The sequence below is a fragment of the Phyllobates terribilis genome, unplaced genomic scaffold (assembly GCF_046119375.1).
Source record: "Phyllobates terribilis strain yellow unplaced genomic scaffold, ASM4611937v1 Scaffold_8__6_contigs__length_399053987, whole genome shotgun sequence".
Taxonomy (NCBI): domain Eukaryota; kingdom Metazoa; phylum Chordata; class Amphibia; order Anura; family Dendrobatidae; genus Phyllobates; species Phyllobates terribilis.
The window spans coordinates 349,086,760-349,098,727 of NW_027362768.1; positions in this window are offsets into that span (position 1 = coordinate 349,086,760).

Consider the following 11,968-nt stretch of genomic DNA (forward strand, 5'->3'; position numbering starts at 1 on the left):
AGAGAAAGGCAGGAGAGGACTTATAACCAACATGCTCCCGCTGTTCCCCTGGTACCTGGAGAGCAGGTCTTGAAAAGGAAAAGGCGGCTCCATAAGGTGGACGATCAGTGGGAAAAGGACCCGTACACCGTACTGCCCTCAAGCCACAATAATCCAAAGGTGTACGTCATCAGCAAGGATGGAGGAGAGACCACAGCCACTGTCTCCAAAGACCACCTGAAAAAGTGCCCCGAGAAGTTGCAAAGCACGGATGAAGATCAGGAAGACCCTCAACCCGTAGATGAAAAGGAGGAAATGATCAGCACCATACTCGGAGACTTTCCCCGGTCCTGGACACAAGTCAACAACGCTATCGTGGTGCCCGTCCTCACCTTTCTCCAACCAGCCCCTCAAGTGCCTACAGAAGACCAGATAGAGCTGGAAGAGCAGCCGGCCCAGGAGGCAGAAGAATCCATACCAGCAGCACAGAAGAATCAACCCTCTGCTAGTAGTGAGCCTGCCGTGCCCCTAGTGAGCCAAAGAGTGCGAAGACAGCTGCCCAGCTTACCCATAACACCTCCTACACCCTGTAGTGCAGGACCAGTTAGTGAGCTCCGTAGGTCCACAAGAGTCACTAGAGGTCAGATGCCCGCTCGCTGGAAAATATAAGTAATGCACTGTGAATTTATCTGTTCAACTGTTTATGGTTTACGTTTGTTGCCTGTTATTAATTATTATTATGTTTCTCAGTTACCCTGCAGATTTCTTTGGACTAACAGGTTATGCACACAGGATAACCGGAACAGTCTTGTAGATAGTTGCACCTTGGTGCCTCTTGTGAAGACGGTCGCGGAAGAGAAAACCTGTCTGACGTGGCCTACTTGCGGCCCAAAGTAGCTAGCTCCAGCCTTGCAGCCACGCCCAAGGCCAACGCAAGGGGTTTGCTTTGGACAGGTCCCCTACTTCGCTTAAAGCTTCACCTTGGGTGACATGGACACCCTCTAGTTTCACAAACTTCACCTTGGGTGATATGGACACCCGGTTGCGGACACGCCGTGACCTTTAAAGAACTAAAGCTACTTGTAAATATGTTATTGTATTATTGTTATACCCTGCATTTATGTTTCTTTAAAAAAATGTGTTTAGTCCCGGAGTACTAAAATTTACTAGGGGGGAATGTGGCACCCCAGGGGTCTGGTTACCACAGTAATAGAGATATTATGTCTGAGAGCAAGGTTTCTCTGGTCAGGAGCCCTAAGCATGCAACAAGGCCCACCCAGACCTGGGAGGGGAGGAATCTGCCCTTATAAACTGGGTCTGGGGCGGGATTAGTGAGTGAAGTCCCAGACAGAGACGCAGTCAGGTCTGGAGGACAGCAGACACAGGGAAAGTGACAACAGGAGCTCTGTAGGAGCAGGAGTGAGTGCCAGAGGCTGGAAGCTAGATAGCTCGCCTTGGCTGAAGACACTAAACCCGGACACGGAGTCCGAGGCTGTGGGGACATCCAGGTCCAGCAGCAGAATCCAACCGGCAGGGGATTCCATGTCCTCTGGCTTTAGAAACCCGAAGGCACGGTCACAAGCAAGGGACCAGCACCGCCATCGTGAAGCGGAGGCTGACGGAAGGCCCCAAGTCACCGGCCATACGGGTGAGCACCACACGGTATACTCAGGGACGTGGGCTACTTCTACCCACATAGAGCAAGGTAGCCAGGAAAGAGTGCAGATAGTCGGGGAGGCCTACAACTCCACCTGGCCAGGGGAGATCCTGCTTGCTCACAGACTGACCAGGCCCCAACTGCTAACCAGTACTCCCGAGGGGGTCTGCTTTATACCACCAGTAAAGACCCTGAACTGCACCACATGTCTCTGTGTTTCATCGCCGCACCAGCACCATTACTACCGGGACGCTCACACCATCACTCCCATCATCCACATTAGCTGCCCTGAGGCAATACTTGTTGTGATCTGCTACAGGGACTAAGGAAAGACAGGAGAACTGTCCCTACAATAGAACTAAACTAGATCCCTACGATGTAACGGGGAACCTGATCCTGCGATCAGACCCGCTAAAGTCCTCGGCTAGTCTGAACGAAGACCTATAGATGTGAGGGAGGGATCCCTACAAGAACTAGGGACTGGGATAAGTTGGACACCTCCTAGCAGAAATAGTAGCAGTCAAAGACAAACACACAACAAAAAGCATAGAGGTCAGAAGACCTAGCAAAACTAACAGAGAACGGCAACAGAGCACCAAGCTAGCTCAAGAGTAGTAAATACAATGAAGTCCAGCAAGACCAGGAGGGCGGAGCCGGATTAAATAGGCAAAAATGGTCATGTGACCAGCAAACTAAAAAAAACCTAACAGGAGAGTTCTAACAGAGGATCCCTCTTCTAAGAGGATCCTCCGGATCCCCTAGGCCCAGGCTTACCAGGAAACCTCCTGTGAAACGCTCTGACAAGTCTGGAAGCAGAAACATCATCCGCCCTCACCCATGAGTTATCCTCAGGTCCGAAACCCTTCCAAGCGACGAGATACTGCAAACTCCCTCTATACCGTCTAGAATTTAGGATGCGGGAAATTTCATATTCCCCGTCCTTCACCACCGGAGGAACAGTGGCAGAGGCGTCACCATCAGACACATCAGCTTTTTTCAACAGAGAAACATGAAACACCGGGTTAATCTTCCAGGACGAAGGAACCTCCAACCTAACAGCAGATTGGTTAACTATCTGAAGCACCTTAAAGGGCCCTACGAACTTGGGACCCAATTTTTTAGAAGGAATCCTCAATCGCAGATTCTTAGAGGACAACCAAACCATGTCACCAACAGCAAACAAAACCTCTTGCCGTTTCCTATCAAAGTACCTCTTAGATTTTTTGTTAGCCTCCTGAAGATTACCACGCACATCCGTCCAAACTCTCTCCAAATCACCGGAAAAACTCTCCTCCTCAGGCACAGCCGAAACCAATTTGGAGAATGACCCAAAAGACGGATGTCTCCCAGAACAACAAAAAAAAGGCGAACACCCAGCAGAAGAGGATGTATGGTTGTTAAGAGCAAATTCAGCAAGTGGCAGAAACTCAGACCACCCCTCTTGATTGTCTGCCACAAAACAACGCAAGAACTGCTCAACATCCTGGTTCTTCCTTTCTGTCTGGCCATTAGACTCAGGATGATATCCAGATGAAAACGACAAATGAACTCCCAACCTGTCACAAAAGGCACGCCAAAAACGAGCCACGAACTGAGGTCCCCTATCAGAAACAATGTCAGTAGGAACACCATGTAGTCTGACAATTTCCTTGACAAAGGCCTTAGCGAGTGTCTTAGCGCAAGGCAGTTTGATGAAGGGAACCAAGTGACACATCTTGCTAAAACGGTCCACGACCACCCAGATGACCGTGAAACCTTCAGAGGGGGGAAGGTCAGTAATAAAGTCCATAGCCAGATGTGTCCAAGGTGCACTAGGAACCTCCAGAGGGCAAAGCAACCCCGCAGCAGGAGCATGCGAAGACTTGGATCTAGCACACACAGTACATTGGCGCACCCACTTAATGACTTCCTTCTGCCATCCAGGCCACCAAAAACTGCGACCCACAAGTCTCTTGGTCTCAGAAATTCCTGGATGACCTGCCAACCGAGACTCATGACACTCAACAAACAAATCTCTCCTAAAGGTCCTAGGCACAAACAACCTTCCATGGGGAGTGTTAGATGGGGCATTCTCCTGAGCTTTAAGAATCTCATCCTCCAAAACGGAGTCCAAAGCAGCAATCACAACACCTTCTTGTAAAATGCTCTCCTCTTCCTCCTCAACACCGACCATGGGAGAAAAGCTGCGAGACAAAGCATCCGCTTTAACATTCTTGGTACCCGGGATGTAAGTAACGGAAAAATTAAACCGCGAGAAAAAAAGTGCCCACCTAGCCTGACGGGCATTCAAGCGCTTGGCAGCATCAAGATAGATCAGATTTTTATGATCAGTGAAAACCTGAATGGGAAATTCAGCACCTTCCAAGAGGTGACGCCAGTGTTCAAATGCGAGTTTAATCGCCAGCAATTCCCGATTACCAATATCGTAATTAAGTTCAGTCTCAGAAAATTTTTTTGAAAAAAAGGCACAGGGATGTACTCCATCCTTGTTTTCCTGAGACAACACCGCACCGACCCCCACCGAAGAAGCATCAACCTCAACCAAAAACGGCTTAGTCACATCAGGCTGCATAAGGATGGGAGCAGAGGTGAACCTCTCCTTTAGAAACACAAAAGCTTCAATGGCCTCAGAAGTCCACTGAACCGCATTAGCACCTTTCCTGGTGAGATCGGTCAGCGGTTTGACAATAATAGAACATTTTTTTATGAATTTTCTGTAATAATTGGCGAAACCCAAAAACCTCTGTATCGATTTCAAACCAATAGGCCTAGGCCATTCCTGCACAGCTTGAACTTTAATCGGGTCCATCTCAAAACCTTCACTGGAGATAATGTAGCCCAAAAAACTAATTCTCTGTACAGCGAACTCACATTTCTCCAGCTTAGCAAAAAGCGAATTGTCCATTAATAACTGTAATACCTCATGTACGCTCCGCCAATGAGACTCCAGATCAGGCGAATAAATCAGAATGTCATCCAAATACACAACCACATTTTTGCCGATTAAAGGTCTAAGGATGTCATTAATAAGATTCTGAAAAAATGCTGGAGCATTGGTAAGACCAAAAGGCATAACCAGATTCTCAAAATGACCCACAGGAGTGTTAAAAGCAGTCTTCCATTCATCACCCTCCTTCATGCGCAACAAATTGTATGCCCCCCGGAGATCAATTTTAGAGAACCACTTGGCCCCCACTAACTGGTTAAATAAATCAGGAATCAATGGCAGTGGGTAAGGATTGCGTACAGTAATTTTATTAATCTCACGAAAGTCCAGACAAGGACGTAAACCGCCATCGTTTTTTTTTACAAAAAAAAATCCAACAGCCACAGGAGACTTGGAAGGCCTAATGTGACCGGCGGCCAAGCTTGTCTGTATGTATTCCTCCAAAGCCTTTCTCTCAGGAATAGTAAGATTAAATAAACGACTTTTAGGAAGAGTCGCTCCAGGGACAAATTCAATGGTACAATCATAGTCTCTATGGGGAGGCAAAATTTGTGACTCCTCCTCAGAAAAAACTCTCCAAAAATCCTGAATAGGTACAGGCAATTCCCCTTTATCCACAGCAGCAATACGTCCGTTACAACACTTGTCATAACACTTAGGGCTCCAGGACTTAATTTCATTGGTAGACCAATCTAGTACAGGATTGTGCAATTTTAACCAGGGTAACCCCAATATTACTGGAGAAGGCAAATTATCCAATACCACCAAATCCAAATTTTCTTGGTGAATACCATTAATAGTGAGGGGAAATTCACAGACCTTATGAGTAACACTCTTCAAGGGAGAGCCATCAACAGAAACCACAGCAATAGGGGATGACAAAGTTTTAGGTTCTAATCTAAGTTTTTCCAAGAATCCCCCATCAATCACATTCAGAGTAGAACCACAATCCACAAATACCCCAAATTCAATTAATTCATCCTGAGCAGCAGTAGTGGCAGATAGAAATACTCCCTTAGAATTTAAACAGGCAATACGGGCATAACTGACCATTTTTTTTTTCTTTCTTCATACGAAGCACACAGTTCTTAATAAAATGACCAGAATTTCCGCAATAGAAGCACAAGCCTTCAGAAAGCCTGCGATCTTTTTCCTGAGAGCGGGGTGGCATCGCCCCAATCTCCATCGGCTCTCCATTGTCAGCACAGACCCTCTCAAGACTCGGAGCTGACATAGCAGAGGATTTGCTCTCATTAACCCTTGCACGCAGTCTCCTGTCCACCCGTATAGCTAATTGCATAGCCTCCTGCAAGTTTCCAGGTGTGGGATAAGCAATCAGTAAATCCTTAACCCTTTCACCTAGCCCTGCAAGAAACAAGCTTTTCAAAGCTGAATCGTTCCACCCCACCTGGGCAGACCACCGACGGAAGTGAGAACAATATTTTTCCACATTACCTGATCCCTGCCTCAAACGTCTCAATTCAGACTCAGCAGATGAGACACGATCAGGATCATCATACAACAAACCCAAAGCAGAAAAAAAACTATCCACTGATCTAAAGCACGGATCACTAGGTTGGAGAGAGAAGGCCCATCCCTGAGGATCTTTGCGCAAAAGTGACATTATGAACCCTATGCGCTATGATTCATCATCAGAGGATCCAGGTCTCAAACGAAAATACAATAAACAAGCATTTTTAAAAGAAAAAAAATCTTGTTCGCCAAAAAATAAATCAGGCAGACGTACCTTTGGTTCCACAAAATGTGCTCCAGAACAGCTACTCACGTGTTGTTGGAGCTTGGCCACCTCCAGAGAGAGTCCCTGCAAGCGTTGAGCCAAATCTTGAACCGAGACCATGATGGAAAACTGGAGGTCTTTCATTAGAGAAAATTTTTTTTTTTTTCTTTTAGGGCTGGACTTACTGTTATGATCTGCTACAGGGACTAAGGAAAGACAGGAGAACTGTCCCTACAATAGAACTAAACTAGATCCCTACGATGTAACGGGGAACCTGATCATGCGATCAGACCCGCTAAAGTCCTCGGCTAGACTGAACGAAGACCTATAGATGTGAGGGAGGGATCCCTACAAGAACTAGGGACTGGGATAAGTTGGACACCTCCTAGCAGAAATAGTAGCAGTCAAAGACAAACACACAACAAAAAGCATAGAGGTCAGAAGACCTAGCAAAACTAACAGAGAACGGCAACAGAGCACCAAGCTAGCTCAAGAGTAGTAAATACAATGAAGTCCAGCAAGACCAGGAGGGCGGAGCCGGATTAAATAGGCAAAAATGGTCATGTGACCAGCAAACTAAAAAAAACCTAACAGGAGAGTTCTAACAATACTTCTCCCGTGGGGAGTTATTCCATACTCGGCTGCGCAAATTACATCAGCCTCAGCGGTCTGCAGCGCAGCGGCGGTCCCCACTGACCGCAATTCACGGGTGGCGTAGTCGGACAATTACAATACCAATAGACTGCCACTGGTTTGACCGCCATGGGCACGGACCGTGTCGCCGCCACACGGAGACTACAACCCCCAGCATCTTACAGAAGGCCCGGCTCCGGGTATCCCCCTGAACAGCACAGGCCCAGGGGGCGCGTCACTACCACCACTGCTTGGATGGGACAGGCACGAGCCAACAATGAAAGAAGAGAAGAAACCGGCGGGGACCCGGCCAGCAGGACGGAGGAATGGAGGGGGGGGGACATCAGCAGGAGGGAGGAGTGGAAGGGGGGGGGGATATCAGCAGCACGGAGGAATGGAGGGGGGGGTAATATCAGCAGCATAGAGAAATGGAGGGGGGGTAATATCAGCAGCACAGAGGAATGGAGGGGGGGTAATATCAGCAGCACAGAGGAATGGAGGGGGGGGATAACAGCAGCACAGAGGAATGGAGGGGGTGGTAATATCAGCAGCACAGAGGAATGGAGGGGGGGATATCAGCAGCACGGAGGAATGGAGGGGGTGGATATCAGCAGAACGGAGGAATGGAGGGGGTGGTATATCAGCAGCACAGAGGAATGGAGGGGGTGGTAATAGCAGCACAGAGGAATGGAGTGTGGGGATATCAGCAGCACGGAGGAATGGAGTGGGGGGAATATCAGCAGCACGGAGGAATGGAGTGGGGGGGATATCAGCAGCACGGAGGAATGGAGTGGGGGGGATATCAGCAGCACGGAGGAATTGAGTGGGGGGGATATCAGCAGCACGGAGGAATGAAGTGGGTGAGATAGCAGCACGGAGGAATGGAGTGGAGGGAGATAGCAGCACGGAGGAATGGAGAGGGGGGATATCAGCAGCACAGAGGAATGGAGGGGGGGATATCAGCAGCACAGAGGAATGGAGGGGGGATATCAGTAGCACGAAGGAATGGAGGGGGGAGATATCAGTAGCACAGAGGAATGGAGGGGGGGATATCAACATCAGCACGGAGGAATGGAGGGGGGATATCAACAGCAGCACGGAGGAATGGAGGGGGATATCAACAGCAGCACGGAGGAATGGAGGGGGGGATATCAACAGCAGCACGGAGGAATGGAGGGGGGATATCAACAGCAGCACGGAGGAATGGAGTGGGGGGGATATCAGCAGCACGGAGGAATGGAGTGGAGGGGATCTCAGCAGCACAGAAGAATGGAGTTGGGGGGATATCAGCAGCACGGAGGAATGGAGTGGGGGGGATAGCAGCACGGAGGAATGGAGTGGGGGGGATATCAGCAGCACGGAGGAATGGAGTGGGGGGATATCTGCAGCACGGAGGAATGGAGTGGGGGGGATATCAGCAGCATGGAGGAATGGAGTGGGGGGGATATCAGCAGGAGGGAGGAATGGAGGGGGGTAATATCAGCAGCACGGAGGAATGGAGGGGGGATATCAGCAGCACGGAGGAATGGAGAGGGGGGGAGATCAGCAGCACGGAGGAATAGAGTGGGGGGATATCAGCAGCACGGAGGAATGGAGTGGGGGGGATATCAGCAGCACGGAGGAATGGAGTGGGGGGATATCAGCAGCACGGAGGAATGGAGTGGGGGGGGATAGCAGCAGCACGGAGGAATGGAGTGGGGGAGATAGCAGCAGCACGGAGGAATGGAGTGGGGATATCAGCAGCACAGAAGGATGGAGTGGGGGGGATATCAGCAGCACGGAGGAATGGAGTGGGGGGGATATCAGCAGCACGGAGGAATGGAGTGGGGGGGATATCAGCAGCACGGAGGAATGGAGTGGGGGGATATCAGCAGCACGGAGGAATGGAGTGGGGGGGATAGCAGCAGCACGGATGAATGGAGTGGGGGAGATAGCAGCAGCACGGAGGAATGGAGTGGGGATATCAGCAGCACAGAGGAATGGAGGGGGGATATCAGCAGCACAGAGGAATGGAGGGGGGATATCAGTAGCACGGAGGAATGGAGGGGGGGATATCAGTAGCACGGAGGAATGGAGGGGGGATATCAGTAGCAAGTAGGAATGGAGGGGGGATATCAGTAGCACGGAGGAATGGAGGGGGGATATCAGTAGCACGGAGGAATGGAGGGGGGATATCAGTAGCACGGAGGAATGGAGGGGGGGATATCAACAGCACGGAGGAATGGAGGGGGGGATATCAGTGTGGCACCCCGAGGGCTCGGTTGCTACAGAGGTATTGCATCTCATCCAGATGTGCGATATCTCACTCTCAGGTAAGGATGGAGTGTGGATCAGGACCCCGACACCTGCATGCAATACACCACATTTCCGGGGGGCAGGGCGACCGATATGCTCCAGGCAGAGCACGACAGTCCCTGTCCCTGGCTGGAGTGGGGGGAGGGAACACCGAGGAAGGGGGAACCCTGTAGTGCAGGAGCAGGGAGGAAGTAGTTCCTAGGTGCACCTAGAGGGAGGTATAAAAGGTGGGCACCATCTTAGATCAGGGTTGAGTCTGAGGAGAAGTGACCGGGAGCAGAGGCTCTGCATGGGCTCTGCTCCAGAGGCGGGCCTAGTAACTTAGGCCCAAGCCTGGAGGGGAAGAGAAAGGAAGAGGAGCAGTGAAGGCTCCAGGAACAAGGAACGAAGGGACCCCAGGGGTGTGGACCGGCTGGTAGCCACCACACGCCCGAATCTACCTGCGTGGAGGGGTCAGGCCAAAGGGGGAGACTGGTCCCCGAAACTAGTGGAGGCGGGGAACTACCCTCAGCTAGAAACCGAAGGCTGTGACATTTTATGTGGCGCAGCCTCTTGCCATACCCGTTAGGAAGGCACCACATAGGGTCAGGGAAACGGAGGCCAACGTTTACCCGCCAAGGCCCGAGGCAGCCGGACAGAAGCGTGGTCACTGGTGGGGTATGACAGGCCAGAGGAAGGACACACAAAGGGGGTCCTGTGAAGCGCTCCAAAGTTATCTGGGAGTTGGCCGACCCCTTACCTGGTGAGCACAGTGCGACGCGGGACGTTATGACCAACTGAAGTAACTTGGATAAAGAACTGTGAGTAAAGATCCTGAACTGCATTACAGAGACTCTGAATCATTACTCCCGTGCACCATCACTCCCAACATCCCTGATTGCTGCCCTGAGGCTGTACTCCACCCGTGGGGAGTTATACTACACTCTGCTGTGCCCACAACACCAGCCTCAGCGGTCTGCACTGCAGCGGCGGTTCACTCCGACCGCAATCCACGCGTGGCGTAGTCGGACATTCAGAATGAATAGGCTATCCCCTCTGGTTTGACCGCCCTGGGCACGGACGGGGTCGCCGCCACGGATACTACAACCCCCAGCACCTCACAGAGGCCCGGCTCCGGGTATTCCCCTACACACACGGCCCAGGGGGTGCGTCATCAGCAGCACGGAGGAATGGAGGGGGGGGGGATATCAGCAGCACGGAGGAATGGAGGGGGGGGGGGATATCAGCAGCACGGAGGAATGGAGGGGGGGGATATCAGCAGCACGGAGGAATGGAGGGGGGGATATCAGCAGCACGGAGGAATGGAGGGGGGATATCAGCAGCACGGAGGAATGTAGGGGGGATATCAGCAGCACGGAGGAATGGAGGGGTGGGATATCAGCAGCAAGGAGGAATGGGAGGGGATATCAGCAGCACGGAGGAATGGAGGGGGGGATATCAGCAGCACAGAGGAATGGAGGGGGGGGATATCAGCAGCACGGAGGAATGGAGGGGGGGGATATGAGCAGCACAGAGGAATGGAGGGGGGGATATCAGCAGCACGGAGGAATGGATGGGGGGATATCAGCAGCACGGAGGAATGGAGGAGGGGATATCAGCAGCACGGAGGAATGGAGGGGGGTGATATCAGCAGGAGAGAAGGTACTGGGGTATATCTCATAGCACACTGGGACCGCACTAACATTAACGGCAGAAAATACCGTTGATAAAATATTCAGTTATCAGAAAATAATATAATAACATTTATACCCATCACTGGAGTGGACGTCCATATGTGCCACGGCCACCGGGCCAGGAGGAACAGCAGGAGGGTCCTTCACCTCCTCGTGTCTATTACTCACTGGCTACTCACAGCTTATAGGGTCACATTGTAACCCGGAATATAACGATCACAATGGCACATAGCAACGCTGCAGCTAATCCCTGGTATATAACGATCACAATGGCAAAGAGCGACGCTGCTGCTAATCCCTGGTATATAACGATCACAATGGCAGAGCTACGCTGCTGCTAATCCCTGGTATATAACGATCACAATGGCACAGAGCAACGCTGCAGCTAATCCCTGGTATATAACGATCACAATGGCACATGGCGACACTGCAGCTAATCCCTGGTATATAACGATCACAATGGCACATAGCGATGCTGCAGCTAATCCCTGGTATATAACGATCATAATGGCACATAGCGACGCTGCAGCTAATCACTAGGACTTGGTTACAATCCGCTTCTTACAGGCAATCCCAGCTGTAGAATACTGGCAGATCAGCAGGTGATCGAGTCTCCCCGGGCACAGTGAGCGGCACAAGTCTCCCGGGCACTGGCAGCGTTACCAGGGCAGGTGCCAGTCTCACCCCATCACCCCAGACACCACACACTATGGGCATCTCCTCCTGCCAGCGTCCCTGGCACTGCTGTGCCCCCATCTGACCAGTATGTGCCCACATCACACAGGACCCATCACCTGCTGCCAGTCCCGGCTGCCATCGCTTCTGCCAGCAGCAATCAGCAGCCGGAGGCTTCTCAGCCCGGGACATGGGCTGCGGGCACGGGGCTGCTACTTACCTGTGCCCGCAGCAGCGGCCGGTGATGGATGGAGGCAGCGGTCAGGCTCTCCCCGGCGCCCTGACAGGAGGGGCGGCTCACTGACAGGATCTCTCCGCGGAGTGTGGAGGAGACAGGGCGGCTGTGATCTCTGCTGCCCACAATCCACAGC